We start from the raw sequence: 14245 nt of genomic DNA on the forward strand, positions 1-14245 counted from the left end.
AGTATCTACCTTTCAAGAAAGTCTATTGCAACTTCACACGCATTGTAAGTGTCTCAGTAACTTGTGAGGTGGGATTTTTTCATTGTATCATTACAGCTGTGCGTGGTGAATAGCAAAGTGCTCTGCAGTGATGTAGTCGGTATTTTATTGGATGTGAACAACACTAAGGAAAGAGCAACTCCCTCTCTTCTTAAAATTTCACAGTATGGAAGAAAACAAAACCCATACTAACACAAACTCCATCAAGCAAAAGTTATTTAAACGGAAAGTTAAATTTGAAAACAGTAAATGAAAGAAGATGAAACACATTAAACTCAAGATCTGAAGATCAAAGGAGAAGCGCAAACACTTGAAAGAGTAAAAATGGCAGCGAAGTTATCTGAAGTTGCTTGCCATCTGCTCCTGCGCTCAGATCAGCCTTCTACCTTCCCCCGGCCATGGGGGATTACTGGAAATATGCATTGTATGGCACTCGTGCTGTAATTGATTTCCCACATATTTGTGTATAAAATATGACAGCTGCTCCATCACCATGCTACTCTTTGTTCTTTTAATGAAAATAGCTTAATTTTACAAAACGTGCCCAGGAGATAAGTCTATGTCTGCAGTATTGCCAGTACTTGTGAATTTTATCAAGAGGCTTGTTGTTAGCTAAAGCTAATGTCTTAAGCGTAACCAGATGCATAAGGCTTTACAACAAAGCCAAACAAAATCAGTCCCTCTCCCCAAAGACTCCGTGTCAATATTAAACACTCCAAAGACTAAACGCTGCCGGACAAATAAAAACCAATCCTAATGTTCACCGCTGTTCAAAAGCTCATGATATTTAAACCAGGGCCCTAAACTCCAAGGGTGCGGCTGGTGGGCTGGGCATGCAAGAGAATGGCCGGGGATTTTGGATGGACAAAGATCTGCCGATTCTCATTTGTACTGTCCTGCCCCAGAAAGAGCATCTATCTGTGCCATAGGAAGGGAAGCAGAGCAAATTGGGCAGATGCCCAGAGCCACCTCCATGCTAGCTCTTTTACCTTGTGGGTTCACCAGGCCCATCTCCATGGCACCACATCTTCTGTGGTTGCTTCCTCCACGCTTGTCAACCACAAATGATCACAAAGAGCAGACAAACAGTGAGTGTTTCAGAAGAAAGAGAAGGTTTTGATACAGTCTCACCTACAACATCTGTTCAAGATGTGTTCGCTGAGAGAACATTAAGAGCAACATGGGAAAACGGCGGGGTGGGAAAGCAGCAGAGGCAGGGACATCTACAGAAATAATGTAATATGTGTAACAGAAAACAAAGGGTAGATGCAGTGAATATTGTTGCTCCTTTATGAGGCCATCAGGCACATACTCCATGTGACAAATGGTTCTGGTTTTCTCACTAAAGGTTTGACTTTGCAACTGAGAGAACTCTGACCCTGATCCAACAGATATTTTAAGGATGAACTTGATTTTAACTGTGTGAACAGACCCGCACTGACGTCAGTTATGTGCTTTGCTGGATCAGGGCTGCGATGCTGAGCACGCCACCAGATTAACGCCCAACCTTGAACGCCATCAGTCCTCATGTCTGGAGTAACAGAGACTCAAAGGAGGCCAGGAAGGGTGGGCTGAAAAGGTACCTTCTTGTGAAGGTTCAATGCTACCAGTGTAGTCACGTTTAGCGGTAGGGGGGAGGTTGGATTCCCCTCCTTCCTTTTACAAATATTCCCCTAAAGCCAATGCCCCGATTTGTTCGGTGAACCCCAGGGCAGAGTGCAAGTATGGTCTCTTGCACTGAAAAAACATCCAGGACACGTACATCTTGAGCGCTCCAAACTGCCACTGCACTCCAGAATTAAATCCTAATCGCCGCTGTACTTGGGAGATAAAAGAGCTCCTTAGAAAATTATGTAAACTCCTACACAACCGCAAAGAGCAATAAGCCTTTGTAATAAAGCCCCATTTACTTATAGCTCTACGAGCTGATTGACAAATTTGCCAAACAGGCGGCCTCAGCAACTACTTATCTCAATAGCTTTGAACTCCTTGTGGAGGACAAGCATGTTATTTAGGCCAGGCTTTGGAGTGGCTGCCAAGAGCTCCCGGAGACCAGGAGATAACTCCGGCAGGAACCGTGCCACCACTCCCATGCTACCCCGGCGCAGCTCCCTCCGCAGCTGTACCTGAAGTCCCTTCCCCTGCAAAGGCCACCACAGGGACAGCTGCTGCTCAATCCACGTCCCCAAACGGGTCCAGCTCTGTCCTCTTTCTTTTCAGGCACAAATCACTGAAGGACAGGAAGGGGAGAATAAACACGTCCTGAAAACTATGAACCATTTTTGTTCACCGTTACCTTTTTTCTACGGTTCTGATAGCTTTTGTAATTATGATAAAACCTGAGTAACATTTATCTTCTTGCTTTATGCATCTTTTTGATATTTCCTACACTTGTCTTTGCTAAGGCTGCATCAGACACAGCAGTGTTTCTATATTCCCTGTAAGATAACACAATAAAGTGCTTACCTATAGCATCCAGGCTCCAAAAATATAGAGAATTTCAGTAATGTTGAACTATTACACAGATTCAACTACAACTATAATTCAGTGCAAAACAAAAGAGAGAAAAAGATTAAGACAACACTATGTTTAAAAGAGTTAAATAAAAACATATAAACAGATACATTTACCCAGTAAATTTAAAAGCCATCACGCTCTGGGAACAGGAACTGTCACACCATATGTAGGAAGGGTTTTGGATTACAGCTTATGCTTATATTACATAAATCACACCTTTTTGTATCTTGATCTTTACATGCATATGATCACATCAATCCCCGATGCAATTCCACTGCCTTTTAATGACGATATGCTGGTGATGAATCTGTGTCACAGTTAATGCTACCGTGGAAAACTCAGGTTATGAATTTCATTACTTGTGCACTAAATTCTGACTCGATGGCTGCATTATTTAAGAGCTCTCGACAGGGGACAGTATGGAAGCTCTCCTGCCCTGTGAGAAATACTGGAAGTTAAAAAACTAGAAAAAAAAATAAGGTGTTTGCGGTGGGGGAAGAGGATGAAAAGAGGTGGGAGTATCTTGGTACGTGAGGAAGTCACGTCCGTGCAAGCCTTGGCACTGCTCGGACGGCTGAGTGACGCACGTCTACGCCTGAGCATGTCTGCTCCGATCCATCTTCCCGTGACAGCTTCCCTGTCCCCTCCACACACATGCCAGGACTTGCACTTCCACACCCAGAAATCTCCAGGCAGCTGCGGCAAGGTTCACAAGCTAGCAAAGGCACTTTCTGTTGCCTCAGCTTTAAGGACCAGCCCCTACCCTCAAACGTTCATCCCCCTAACCTGATGGTAGAGGGACTGAACACCATCTCTGGTACCATCCCATCTGTTCTGCTCACCCCAGGTTTGCCACTGCTTTCCTTGGCCTCAGACACATTTTCCCTCTTCTGCTTGAAGCGATGGGCAGGGCACGAAAGCCGCAGGAGGGAAGGGTGCAGTTTTCAAGAAACACAGGGCTTGCTGTGGATGAAACTAAGTATAGGAAAGACACAAACAGCTTCTCTCGGAGGACCCCAGCACTCTCATTTAGCAACCACGCAGCAATTCTCCTGCTTGAGCGGGATCATTTCAAGCATGTCGTAATGCTGGGAATCGTCCAGTCTTAAACGCAAGCCCCTCAGGTCCACCAAACTTAGTCACCGCTTGGCCTAAGAAGAGTCTGGGATCCAGCCCAAGCTATTTAGGCAGCTTTTAGATAATCAGGTAAAATTATGGAACAGCGAGCGTGCATACTCCCCTTTGTCAAAGGTGGCACAAACCTGTCTAGGGGAGAAGAACCTGCAGCTCACAACACAGTATTTCCAATTACTTGCATAACCTTTGCCTCCCCAGATGCCCAGAAGATAGTTAGACAGCACCTTTCATATATTATAATGATTAATCAGCTAATAAATTCATGACTTGAAATGCTATCATTGCAGTTTTGTCTCTCAGAGATCCCCATGACCTTTGAAGAGCTTTGTGTACTAGTTAACTGGTTTTGTTCCTGTAGTGACAACTACCAGTGTTTCCAGTTAGTTTGCATTCCTGTAAAACCACACTTCTCTTGTCATTAAATATTTTGGAAGTTACTCGTTAAGCTAACAAATCTCAAAAGCACCATAAAGCACACAGAGCAAGTCAGTAATTGCACAGCACTGGGCGCAAGGTAGGCTTTCAAAAAGACTCCTTTTGTTTGCAAACGCTGATGAGAAGAGAAATCAGAGGGGAGCTGAGGCAGGACCGCTGCAGACCTGCCCAGTCTCCCCTCCGGGCAGAGGCTTGCTCTCCTGCCTGCTCTCCTGCACCTCGGGAAGCCATCAAGCCCTTGCCGAACACCAGGCAGGCCGAGCTGCCCGACATCACAGGCAAATGGTGCCACACGTGGACGGTGGGGTTGATGCTCAGCACTGAACCCAGGGCTTCCAGGAGCACCGAGCCGCTTGCTAGGGTGGAAACGCGCAAGTCTTGCACAGCTCCTTTACACTCTGACTTCTCCAATTCCAGCAGCAGCTGCTAAAAATTTCTAATTCTGGCAGAAGTTGGCATAAGGGGAGACCTCATAGCAGCCTTCCAGTACCTGAAGGGGGCCTACAGGAAAGCGGGAGAGGGGCTTTTTACAAGGGCATGTAGTGACAGGACAAGGGGTAAGGGTTTTAAACTGAAAGAGGGTAGATTTAGATTAGATATTAGGAAGAAATTCTTTACTGTGAGGGTGGTGAGACACTGGAACAGGTTGCCCAGAGAAGCTGTGGATGCCCCCTCCCTGGCCGTGTTTAAGGCCAGATTGGACGAGGCTTTGAGCAACCTGGTCTAGAGGAAAGGTGTCCCTGCCTGTGGCAGGGGGATTGGAACTAGATGATCTTTAAGGTCCCTTCCAACCCAAACCATTCTATGGTTCTATGAAGTTAGCAGCTGTGAACAATTTCAGTCAAATATGCAAAACGCTTACCTATTGCCACTGCCAAGTTTGATCCATCAGGATAAATGCCCCACACATACCATGCGTCACCCTTCTCCCCATCACCCTTCAATGAACAGTGCTCACGGTAACAAATTACAGTCTGTAAGGACGTATTTTACAACAGTCACCTTGGAAAACCTCGAACCAAGTGAGACTTAGCACCCTCGATGCCGCTGCTGCTGAACCAGGCTCTCCGACCCCATGGTCAAAGCCAGTACTCAGCTGCACATCACACGTGGCTCCCATGCCCGGGAGCTGGTGCAAGCAGGTGCAGAGATGAGGGACCTCAAGGAGGCTGGTTTTCCCATCTCCAGAGTCAGAAAAGGAAGAAAATAACCGTCTTGAAAGCAACACAATCACGCTTGACAAACTGATCCACCATCAATTCAGAATGGTAAGACTCCTGTTCACGTTTTAACAGCAATACAATCACAAGCCAAACATAGCATTAAAATGTGCAGAACAGCAGGTAGTTATAAATAGATTGATTTTCCTAGGTTGTGATTTCCAGATGAAATAATGTTTTATTTGAGGCAAAACTGCTCAGTCTTTAAAAAGAACAGGAAACTATCTTAAAACAAATTCCCATGCCAAAACTGAGCTTTGACATACGGAGAACGATCGGAGGCAAAGTATGTTTCAAACGCAAAACTCTTGTTTCTAATGGACAAAGCCAATAACAAATACACAGTCATGTAAGGGGCTTCAAGTACAAAACCAAAACACATCAAAAACTGCATATTTTGTAGCTGATTCAGAGAAATCAACCATGTCAGCTGTCGGGTACAATTGCCACAAGAAAATATCTTGAATTAAGCGAGATAGTATCTCTCTACAGGCACGTATCAAAATTAACAGGGAGCACAGAGAAACAATCATGGAAGAAATTTCATAAGCACCTGGCACGCTCTCATTTTTCCCCAGGCACAGAGCAAGCACATATATTACAGAATTCAAGTCCGCCCCTGGTTTCCTATTGAGAAATAATGTTCAGCCATGGCAAACACGCCCCAACCAACGCTCCAGGGACCTCAGTTCAACCATGGGGGAAAACACCACAAATCCAGAGGACATCGTCCTGTAGAGCCTTCACGTACACGGGCTCTTCCAGCTGCTGGTGGCATTTTTTTCTGTTTGACGAAGGTGAATCTGAACTCTGCCTTGCAGCTTTGTATTATTCATTACATAATTGCTATGTTTTATTAGAAATATAATCTATTATAACCTTGAATACGGTAACTTAAATAACATTGAAAATTAGATTATTCTGATTATTAGAGAAGTGAGAAAGGTACTAAACATTTGTAAGGCTGATAATCAATCAGTGTATCCATCTGAGTGCAATAAAAATCAATCAGGAGGTAGTGCGTTTAAATCTAATTTTTTAAGCATGACATTTTCTTCTGAGTTTCTTTTTTAAATGTCACCCTCTTCTACAACAGTGATTGATTCTATCCCCAGGGACACTTAACTCCAACTGTTTTATTCATTGCACTGAGATCCTGTATCCACAGTCTTTTCTAAATATCAAATTAATGACAACAATAACATTTTCATCAAAACATGAAATTCAGAAACACACATTCATGGAACCAAACCAGCAAGAAGCACAATAGTACACTTAAATTGGTTCAAATACCAGGGACCTTTTAACTAGCAAGCAGTGTATTTTAATGCAGAAAATAGTGGAATTTTGTGTCCCTCCAGTTCTCTCTTTTCCCCCATAAAAAAGAAGGCCAAGGATTTGCTTGTTTAAAACATAATTAATTTAGAAATGTTTCAGTAGTGAACAATGAATCACTAGCTATATGGAGTCTGTGAGTAAATTACCTATGCCTCCAAAATAACCTTATTAGGCTATTGTAAGTACAGGGAAGACCTTTGATACCTATAGCCTAAGGGCCTCTATTTTTCCATTCATGCACAGGGGATTTATATGGTTATATCCTAATAACCAACAAAAGCAACACATCTCCCATTTACGTATGAGGATAACTGCACAGTTAATATATCAAGAACTGAGTTATAAGAACAGGTTTCATTATATGAATGGATGATATAAATGAATGATCTACAGCTTTATTTAACTGGCCTGAAACTTGATCTGTGGTTTCAAGGATTCCATCAGCCAGAAAATTTTATTTTTGACATGAAATTTGGCACATGCTATTGTCACATCCCTGAAATATTAGTAGATGGAATGAGCAAAAAAAGAGTTTCTAGTCCCTTGAAGAAAAACAATACTAACTCAGATGTAGGACCAAAATTGGCAAGCCAATGCAGAACAACAGGCTGAGAAAAATACCCAAAGGTATTGCTTTGGTATTCTTCTTAAATTTTTTTTTAAAATTATTAATTTTATTATTTCACTTTGCTATCATTTAGGAGAAATTTTTTTTTCTCTTTTTGATTTTATGACATCCAGAAGCAAGAGCAACAGCTACCATACTTTGGATATCTAGAACTGCCAATCCAAGACCTGAAACCACTGCCAAAGGAAAAAAAAAACTGTCTCTAAAGGTGGATTTGGCTTGAATGCTGTAGAAGGTTCCATAAAGTGCTTCAGCAGGAAAAAAAAAAAACCAAACCAAAACAACCCAAAAGCTCATAAACTCTTTTCAGGTCTACGAATATACTGCTAATGCCTACCTTTATATTGACTACAGTATTTCAGGACTGGTTCAAGTTCTGCAGAACATGGCAAACACAATAACAAACACCACAAGAATAAAAATCAGGACTCCAGAAATACAAATTAAAACAACCCCCCCTAAAATAGGTCCCAAGAACAAACGAGAAATTAAGAAATTGCAAAACCAGAAAGATGGTAAATAAGCGGAACAAAACCAGAAGAAAAAGTGTTTTACAGCATATGGGTGTGGGCAGGCAGGAGAGACAGCAAGAGCAGCAGCTGAGTCAGAGCCAGGACGTAGAGGGCACAGTATCTGTACTGGGGCTGAACCAAAAGCAGACTCCTCGGTCTCCCTTACTATCTCCCTACATATTGCAATCAAAGTAGGTGGAGAGATGTGATTATACATTTAATGGTAACTGTTTAAATAGCTTTTGCCCTAATATTTCCATTTTCAAAGTCCTTGAATATCGTCAACTAACTGCCACTGTGAAATAGGATAATCCACATACTCTTAGAAGCTGATGCTTAAAGAGCTATGGAAGGTTGTCAGCATTAACAATTGCAGGCAGAATAAATCACTAATATTTCCCATGAAGGTCCACCAACACATCTGCAATGGAAATAGCCTAGCCATACCCATTGACTAAGACAAAATTTACTCACTGGCATGTTTTCATCTGTATTTCACATAGGCATCATGTCAAGTTACTTAATATACCCAGAAATTCCCACCTGCGAGATGGAGCGTCTCCATAGGCAGGTCCCACAACATCCCTGTGCATCTTGTGCGGCTGTTGAATTAATCTACACATCTGTCATTCCCTCCTCATTCATGCCCTGCCCCATCTCTCTCTGTATTCTGCAAGAAATCAGTCACTTCCTTACTCTAAATGTAAACCCTGCAATTTTTATTAAGATCTACCATGCCACCTGCAACAGGTTTGCAGAGTAACAGCCTCACCCGGTGGATATTGCCAGTCGACCCTCCCCCTGCTCACTGCAGGAATGGGAAGGAGCTTTGGGAATCAATCACTCCATCCTGGGAGGTTTCCCAAACTCACAAGGCTTCTGCAGGGAACCCACTGCCCAGTGCCAGCCTACAGCAGAATCCCCATGAAACTAAAACCCTCAGGGAACCGAAGAATTGTGCTTACTATCTACTGTTCTGGTTGCCAAAATCCCAGTGGATTTACTAGTAACTTCTGTGGCAGTCTCGATAAAATTCTGCATACAGCTGGTTAAACTGAAATACTCTGGGGAACAGGAGGACGGCTTTTCTGGAATTGCAGTGTCTTAACACATTAGCTAAAAATATACAAGACCACAAACACAATGTGATTATTCTTTCTCTTCCTTACAGCTGAACTAACCAAATGCATAAATAGCAGTTGAAAAACAGTTCTAAATACTCAGCCTGAAATTAAATTTCTATTAAGCTATAGTGCATTTATTCTACCATAGGCTGGGTAAAGAAAAAAAATCCCTAAATTTCAAACTCTGAACTTTCAGTCAGAAATCACTAAGAGGCCATTAAATCTGTCTCATCTGATTTCGGCTGTCCAAGTGCCCTTTCAAGCTACCTTCTCAAAGCAACTGCCCTTTTGAGCTACAATCTTGAAGCCTGGTACACTAACTCTTTATGGATAACTGATTACAGGTAAAAATAGCCTGCACCTGACCTTTCTCTCCAGGGTCATCAAAAGGTAAATCGGACTACTCATCCACAGATATTACATTAATTTCTCTTAGAAGACAGTCACGGTAGTACGATGCCTCGCAACTGGGAGAAGCTGGGTTATCCAAAGTCATCAATTCAATTTGTTGGGCATTATCCAGGACCAGTGATGGCCCAGGAAGCGCATGGCTGCAAACTAAGACCAGACACTGCACTCTATTCCTGCCCGCTGCCTGGCCTGACTGTAGCACTTCATACACTTCAACCTCCTGCAGCTATTTTATTTCTCATCCTAATACGCACAGAGGACAAGAACATGACTTGCTTTTTACTTAACTGGAAAGCTACCTACCATGACAAATTGCAACTTCTTTCCTGACAATGCCATTAACAGACTCCTTCAACAAAACAACTTTCCGTAATAAGCACATTCATTCAATGTAATGAATAAGTCTCAGCTATGGGACAAATCCTGATGTGTGATAAAACTGACTTTATGGGACAGCAAATGGAAAGGCTACAAAAAAAAAAAAGTAGTGAGCTGGAAGACTCCTTCCCTTTGCTTGCATGTGGCCACTCAATACCCAGGGCAATGGCTCCCCAGAAGGAGGAGCAGAAGTTCAGGAGCAATACCAAGACAGCATGCCACCTGCACTTCTCCCTTTTATTATGGCTGGTTTCATGCAGCGAATGCGGTTTGGCTTTCCCCAAATGTGGTTCAATCCTATGTTATTTACCAGAATTAAAAATAACAACCCCAACTTATCACCACTGCTGTTTTTGTCTTGCAGTGGTGCTGCTCCACCGCTTGCAGTAGAGTCCTATTAGAGTAAAACTACAGTAGCATAGTGGGAGATCAGGTCTAATATCTGTATCTGCAGATGGATAACACCGCATTCATACCTAAGTTTCATTTCTTTGTTTTGCCCCCAAGGCTAAATTTCACATTTGTACCTCCTGGTGCCTTGTGCAATTGTGTAAAGGTGCATCTAGTAAGAGAGCTGCCAACTGACAACACATCCGAAGAAGCTTGCGTGTGCAGTGTACTTCATCAAGCACAAAGAACACATTGCCTCCCGCAACCGTAAATTAAGCTCATGAAGGCAGAGGAACAGTTGTTCCTGGCGCGTTTTAAGAAAGGGAGCCGTAGTCTTGAATCGCAGAATTAGCCTGCGTTACAGCCTCGGCAGCTTGCAGCCCTGGCCTCCCACTAGGCCAGGCATAATAAAAGCAAAGAAATAGCTCAGCTACTATTTACCTATTCCTCTGAAGCTAACATGGAAAACACGCCATTATGAACTTGCACAAATTCCTTCCTAAGGACAACGGCTTGTTGATATTCCTACTACTAAAAAAAAAAAAAAAAAATTAAGATCAGGAGGTTATTTCCAGCTCTCGAGGTGCCAGGGCTGGCCCCTGGAGTGGTGGGCAGGGGGGACACAGAGTGTGCAGCTCCACAGCCGTGCTCAGCCTGCCTCCTGGGCTCCCCTCCTGGCCAGCCGGAGCTGCTGCTGAGCTACCTGCTCCTCCAAGAGAGGCAGCCTGGGAGCAAGAGAAGGGAAGAACTGTATTACTTAACCAGGCGGACCTAAAAGCAGTGGAAGATCAGCCAAAAAATGTACTGTTTAAACCTCCCATCGATGTGCGGTCCAACGCAGCTGGTGGGCATGCATCTGCACCTGCCCGTGGTCTTGGTCTGCAGCTGGGTCAGATTTTTTAATTAACAGTGCCCGTCATGAAAACTGTTTTGCCGTAATACTAAAAGAAAGGTTTCATCAAACAGTAAAATAACATGCTCAAGCAATACTATTGCATCTGACTGCATTTTAACGTGTTGTTTACCTCCTCTCCCTTCCCAAAAGCTGAGCAATCGGAGTAAACAATGTGCAAATTTGTTGGTGGGGTGGAATATTTTTTTTTTTTTTTTTAAGGTTACATCATCCTTTTTTTCACAAACTGTAACCTAAGGAGAAAGAAAGGAGTGAAGTCAGGGGACTTCTTTTTCTTTCCATCCGCAGGATTTCGGGAAGGCCAAGCCAAGCCAACCAGCAGGCTCTGGAAGCATCGGGCTGGCAACGTCACCAGATTCCCATAAAAGCCCCGCTGAGGCTGGCGGCTGATGCAGATAAACAAGTTTATTCACTTTCAGCTCTAGCGTCTCACTGCCCACCACGAAACGCTACACCGGTGAGCTGAGGCAACTGAGGCACCTGAAATGCCTCCGCCTCTCATGTTTTTCTTCACACAGGACATCCCTTTTCACCCGTGCATGGTGTAACTCGGCGCTGAGCTCCAGTGGGGTTGAACCCGCAACAGTCAAAGCCCCAGCTCATACCCATGATTCTCTGAGCCTGGGATAGCAGCGGGCTTTAACGCGACTCTTCAAAGCAAAGAATGCCTGGGAGACAAAGGCTGTTGCTTGTGTGTTTAATAAACACTGCTCCATCCACAATTCACACGCAGAAAGACTGCTTTTCATCTATTAACGCAGGCTCTCCAGACATCTGTACTCCTGCTTTATGTAGCGGCAGAAGCATCGTGGCATTACGGGGTCGAATTCCCTCAGCACACCTGCAGCAACCTCAGCTGTTTCAGCACTCGTGTTATGACATGAATCACTCCACAAGCCTGCACCTAATTATCAGACTGTCTATTTTGATATATTTTATCTTTTATGTACAATGCCAAAGTTGTTCTTTAAAATACGTTCCAACTACTCTTTCATTTAAAACAAAAATTGCTTTCTTGTCTGGGACTTAAGTTCTGAAATAGCAGGAGTAAGTGGACCAGATTATTTAAAAATACGGTGTGCTAGTAACTACAGGATTGGCTTAAAGAGCTCTGTACTACCAGCCAGGGTCAAGCAGCATCAAATCCCGATTTCTCCATAAGATCTTTTAAATACCGCCAGTAAAGCCAGCACATAACCTTTTTACATTCAGTGCTTTCACAATACACCAGACCAGTCTGATGTAGTGATCATACAAGGAGCAAAGCAGGCAGACACTTGTTTCCAGGAAATAGCAAGATACTAAAAAAAGCAGCCTTTTTATTGTTGATTTGAAATCAAAGTGATTACTGAGGCCTCTGCAACTTCCAGCGCAAGACTTACTGCACACAAGGGAGTTCATTTTGAGAAGACAAACAGGCAGCAGGTCATCACAGAGTTAACTCAATAAAATAATAAATTCTACTTGGATAAACTGACCTAGTTTTCCCAGACTTCTCTATGAAGACAAAGGATGCAACCTGGACGTGAGATGACGTCTGAAAGGGAAGCCAAGGGCTGGGCATGGAGTCTGAATTCAACACACAGCTGATCCTTAACTAAATGAGGGTGGTGGTCCTCAGATGACATTACAAACAACTACCCAGCATAGGACTAATTGGCATTACTAGTGATTTCTACCCACATCTTATCTTTGATGCTGATGACAAATCTTTCATGTCCTTCAACAGTGTGGGATTGGGCCCTGAACTCATCATACGCAGGTTTGGTACCTCCTTCCAGCTAGGATGGTCTTCTCCAAGACTGTGACAAGTGCCTGATGCAAGATGCACTTACAGAAGGCTTTTTATGAGGTCCTCAGGGTATTGTTCCTGGGCTACAACCCCCATTGGAAGCACTAGCTGAAAACTGGCATTTCCAAAAGCAGAGCTTTATTCAGTTCCTGAAAGAGCACATGAACATCCATCTCACCAACCAGCTGCAGGATTGTCCCAGAGCCCCAGGCCACGCAGCAGACATGGTGTAGGAAAGTCCGCTGGGGCCTGGGACACACATCATGGAGGACAGGAGCCAGCAGGGACCCTTCCCAGCCCCATCCCGAGATTCTGTAAATCTGAACACAACACGATGCTGACAACTCTGCATTTTGGGATTCAACCCAGAGCGAAGCTCTGTTGTGCTGGAACACCTCCAGTCAGCTCAAGTTAAACAATTTGCCCAGAGAAAATGTTCAAGGAAGGGGAAACATAAAAGTATGCACAGAAAGAGGCCTGACTCCTCCTCTTTTCTAATCCGCCACACAACATTAGTGATTAAATACTCATTAAAAATATATATAATAAACTGTTAAGACAGGATATCTAGCGATTCCTCTAAATTACCTTATTCTTCCCACATTCTGGTTCCTAGGGAGTATTTTTAAATGCTCCTCCTCCATTACTGCCATAGGGTTATCTCCCCATCTCGTCCCCCCAGCCAAGAAAGAAGACCCCAAAACTCATGGGGCTTAATACTGCATACCCTGTGGGAGGCAGCTGAGGTGTTTGTATGGTTTTATATATGTTCACGTCTTGCCATGCTTAAATTCTAGTAGGAAAAATGTTCCTAATAAACATGTGAAATAGCTGTAACTGACTTAGAAAACAACAGGAAAAGTTGCCAAGAAAAGGCTTTGATTCTCTCTTTATGACAAGCAGGATTTAAGCCTTCTACAGAATTAAAGGAATAAAATATTTCTGCTTATTCTCTTCTCTCCCTGTGTACTTTTCACTTTGTTATGGGAGAGGGTGGAACATAACAGGGTTTCTTTTTCTTAATAGCAAATATCCTCTTGCTTTTATTTGTTCTCTTTTTTATATTATTTGCACTCCTTTTCAATTTAAAATTATTTTCTGGATGTTCTGATTTAGTAGCAGTGTTCACCTGAAGAGGCATCCAAAGAGAAAAAAAAAAGTATGCATTAAGGTTCTCTTCCAAATTACAGAAAGGGGAAGATCAAGTATCCTTCTCGCAGAAAAATGCTGTCAAAAGGCTCTTATAAACTGGTATTTCTCCATGTCACTTGTTACAGGGATCTGGACTGTACAGATTTGATCCCTGAGCTCCTCAATGGGATAACCAGATGGCGTGGCACTGTACAATGTGGACTACGAGACCAAACACAGACTGAGCTCTGGACTTCCATGCCCATCTTCATGAGACATC

The 14245-nt window shown here is 43.3% G+C and overlaps 1 protein-coding gene across 2 annotated transcripts in view; it reads right to left on the reverse strand.

Moving 5' to 3' along the window:
• Positions 1-14245, reverse strand: part of RARB (retinoic acid receptor beta) — a 199673-nt gene that overhangs the window by 22553 nt on the left and 162875 nt on the right. The window lies entirely within an intron of this gene.

The sequence above is a fragment of the Nyctibius grandis genome, chromosome 7, assembly GCF_013368605.1.
Source record: "Nyctibius grandis isolate bNycGra1 chromosome 7, bNycGra1.pri, whole genome shotgun sequence".
NCBI classification, from domain to species: domain Eukaryota; kingdom Metazoa; phylum Chordata; class Aves; order Nyctibiiformes; family Nyctibiidae; genus Nyctibius; species Nyctibius grandis.